A 4348-nucleotide genomic window follows, 5' to 3' on the forward strand; every position below is an offset into this window, starting at 1 on the left:
ACTGTAATTTTGCTACTGTTATGAATTGTAGTGTAAGATATGATGTACAACCCTAGAGGCCACGACCCACGGGTTGAGAACCGCTGTCCTAGATGCTGCTGCATACCCATAGCAGGACAAGACTGTACAAAGTTATCATCACCACTGCCTCTCAATGGGTGCTCCACATGTCCATAGTGTTAAGTACTCAGTACTCCGTCATCTGGGTACTCCACCTGCACTGTCCCATGAAGTCCTCACGAGGCCCTCAAATGAGGAATCCTAGACCTAAAAAGTTTAAATAACTCCAGTTCCCACCATGTATATGAAATGTCTCATCCCAGTTTGGGGTGTGACTAGGCCAGTTGCTGTGAACATACCACTGCTTGCTCAAGTTGACTTCAAGAGGACAAGGGGTTCATGTCAGAGAAGGGAAGGGTAGGAGAGAAGGGAGGGCAGACAGATCCCACTGCACAGGAAGATCGAGATTCTCCAGGCAGCTCCTGGAACACTGAGAACTAGGCTAGAGAGAGGCCTTCCCTGGTGACTCTCCATCCACTTCAACGGTAGCACTCTCACTCTGAGGACTCCAAGGCTCACCCTCACCTCCAGGATCGGTGGACATGGGACAAGATTTCATAGGCAGCAGATGCCACATATGAGCAGGGAGATGTAGACACCTCCCTAGTGCTCTCTAGAGTCATCTGCCTTAGAAAACATCCCCATCCCCAACCCCGACCCTGAGCAGAGCAGGCTCACATACGGTGGATGCTTAACTCAACCTGGGTAGAGTCTCTTTCCCAGTTGACTGGCATCTATGTCAAGAGGTTTATTCAGCACATTGAAGGCAGCCCAACCACTACACAGCCAACTCTTTCCCTAAGAGGGAAGATGGAGAAAAATGTTGTTCTTCCCCGCTGACAGCTGAGAGGCAGACTTATAAAGGATGAGGCTGGACCATCCATGAACGCTCCCTGGCACCTTCGCCCTGAGTTCCTAGCTTTCTGCTCCTCCTTCAGCAGCCCCTCTCTCGCCTCTCCAGCAGAAAGAAGCTACCAGGCTTGAACTGAGAGTTGCCAACCAAAATCGTTAACTGTGGAGTTCAACTTCCTGGTTGGTTTCTCCTTCAGATAATGTCCAACATGTCCACATGATGAGGAGCCTGGTATGCAAGTGCAGCACTGTCTGTAGCACGAATCTGTGGAAATAGCTCACCGGGAGAAGCCCAGAGGGGATCCCCAAAGTCCAGTCTAGGATGTCAATCCTCAGAGAAGCCAAACCAGGGAAGCCACACATAGGGCAAGGTAGATTCAGAGACCAGAGGGGGTTTCCTCTCCTCCTACCAATATAGAATCAAAATGTGCACATATATACTCGGAAGTGCTCACACAAGCTGCACTCTAGCCTAGCTTTGCCTTTTCTGAAGGACACTCCAATGAACACAACATGGGGGAGTAGGGAGCTCTGCTTCCTTTGGGAAAACGCATACAGCCTCAACTATGCCAAATCAAGACTGACATCTCTGAGGACTTGCCTATAGCATTGTCTCCCAGGCAGGGCATCATCCCCCAGTTCTTGGCTCACTCTGAAAGGGTGGAGCTGTGATGCTGAGCAGCCAGGTCTACCAGAGCCAGAACATGCATTGAAGAAAGGCCAAGCAACAAAGTCACACAGATCAACAGAACTGGTGGGGATGGTGCCAAAGGGAAGGACCACCAGGGAGAAAGGAAAGTCTCTCCAGGTCAGAAGTTAGACAGAAGCAGCAGCAGACTGGTGACTTCTGACCTCCTGTCCCATGAGTCAGGGGCTCAGATAAGCATCTGTGCACCTTTTGCTTTATCCTGCTTTTCCACTTACAAAGACAGGAACCTCCTCTCCCGAACAAACCAGGAACCTCTCAGCTCACATGTTACAAGAATTTTCTCCCTGGTGTGAAGGGGAAGCTAGGGAATGTCTAACACCGGCCCTCCACCCTCATCTAAGATCCCAGTGGCAAAGTTCAGCTCCACCCAAGTTCATGCTGGGGAACTAATGAATTTAATGGGTGAGGGGTTAGGTGCAAGAGCATAGGTGACCCTAAAACAGCCAAACTAGACAGTGTGCACCCAGCATAGATGATGGAGCCCCCTTTTCCTGGTCTTTTCTCAGAGCACACAGTATAGCTCTCCCCAGAAACCCTAAGACTACTTGCAATTAGAACGGAATTGCATATAACTGGCCAAACAGGAATGGCTGGGTCCTCAGGCCAATGACCCTCCACGCCTGCTACAAGGGAATGCCAACAGTCAAGCCGCTTAACTGTGATGTGCTTTTGCAATCAGACACTAGATTTATGGGGATGTAGTTTGTTCTACTTAGAAGAGAATGCCGAATACTATCACGGTGCCAGAAGAAGCATCCAAAGAAATTTCAAAAAGCTTATGTCAAGAACTGTGAAACGGAATCAACTAACCTGGACTGGACTCATAGGAGCTCACAGAGTCTGAGCCACCAACCAGGGAGCCTGCATGAATCTGACCTAGGCTTTTGCACACATGCTACAGTTGTATAGCTTGGTCTTCTTGGGGAACTCCTAACAGTAGGAATAGGGGATATCTTTAACTCTTTTCCTGCTTCTGGGATGCTCTTCTCCTGCTGGGTTGCCTTGTCCAGCCTTAATAGGAATGAAGGTGCCTAGTTTTACTGCAATTTGACATGCCATGAATGTTTGATATCCTTGGGACGCCTGTCCTTTTCTGAAGAGAAAGGAGGAGTAGATGGGATGGGAAGAAGAGGGGAGGTGACAGGGAGGGACTGAGAGGAGAAAAGGACTGAGGAGGGGAAAGTGAAGTGGGAATGTAATAGCTAATAGATAGATAGATAGATAGATAGATAGATAGATAGATAGATAGATAGATAGATAATAAAAATATGAGAGTCTGAGGTGCACCTTTCCAAGCCACCATGTCAGCCTTCTCAGCATCATGAATATTGACAGGAAGCACAAGACTCCTGGATATAAAGGACCTCATTGTTCACAGCCACACTCCATCTCTACAAGGACTCAAGTAAAGCATATGGAACTAGCACTCACAGCAATAACATACAGTGGGGTTGACTCTAGGGACCTGGATCCATCGTAATGAGCAACAACATGCATACCCTTTCCCCTAGAGGCAGATGCCTCCTTTGGGACACCACAGTAGGAACATGCTCAAGGGCTCCCAGCATCACCCCATCGTTCTTCTGCAGCTGTAAGAATGAGATACAAGGGAGATACCAACTTCATCTTCCAAGTTAGCTGAATATACAAACATCCTTCATGGAGCGGTCTAAGCCTCCATGGAGCAGGTAAAGCCTGTGTAAGGCTCTGGGATCAATGACCAGGAAGTTCTCCTCCATCTGCCCACACACGCCAATAGAAGAAAATTATCCAACCTGGCTGTGGAAGTATATGCTTTTAATCCCAGCACTTGAAAGGCAGAAGCAGGGGGATCTCTGAGAGTTTGAGGGCAGCCTGGTCTGTGGAGCAAGTTCCAGAATAGCCAGGGCTAAACCAAGAAATCCTGTCTTAAATCCTTCCATGAAAAAAAACAAAAACACAAGTGTGGGGGGGGGAGAGGGGAAGAGAGAGAGAGAGAGAGAGAGAGAGAGAGAGAGAGAGATAAAATTATACAGAGCATACAGCAGCAAGGACCTCCCTAGAAGACACACAGAAAGACCCCAGGAGGCTGCTACCATAATTCATTCTCTTCCCCCATCCCAAGTTGGGTTGCAAGTGATTATATCCATAATTCATTCTCTTCCCCATCCCAAGTTGGGTTGCAAGTGATTATATATTTTCTTTGGGAAGTGAAGGGTTAAAGTTTTTTTTTTTATTTTTATTTTTTTTTACTAAAGATTCTGACACATAAAAGGGAGAAAGTGAAGGTTATTATTCAAGCTCCCCAGAGTTCCCATAGGTGGGCTGGAGACTGTTATAATAAGCAGAACATTACAAAGACTGAGGCCCGAGGTCAGATCAGGATGGGTGTGGCTTTGGTCTCCAGGGCTCCCCCCAGCCCCTCCCCTGACTGTTCTGATCACTGCACCCTACCCGGTTGAGCTGTGCTTTAGAGGGATCTGCTCCCAGCAAAGACTGTGGTGGCCTCTGCTCCCCACCAGCCAGTGAGAAACGGAGGCTCTCCACTCTATAGCCTCAGAGGAGTGGAACCCTACCAAATCAATGGTGTGACACAGCTCTCACTGTGACAGACCGGCCTGAATCCCTGGCCTACAGATTCCTCGTGATAATAAGTATTCTAGCTCACTGTATTTCATGGTGATTTGCTTTATCCACATCAATAGATAACACAGCTAATGAAGGAGATAGAACAAAAAACAGCGCATA

Source organism: Mastomys coucha, unplaced genomic scaffold (genome assembly GCF_008632895.1).
Source record: "Mastomys coucha isolate ucsf_1 unplaced genomic scaffold, UCSF_Mcou_1 pScaffold6, whole genome shotgun sequence".
Lineage (NCBI taxonomy): Eukaryota > Metazoa > Chordata > Mammalia > Rodentia > Muridae > Mastomys > Mastomys coucha.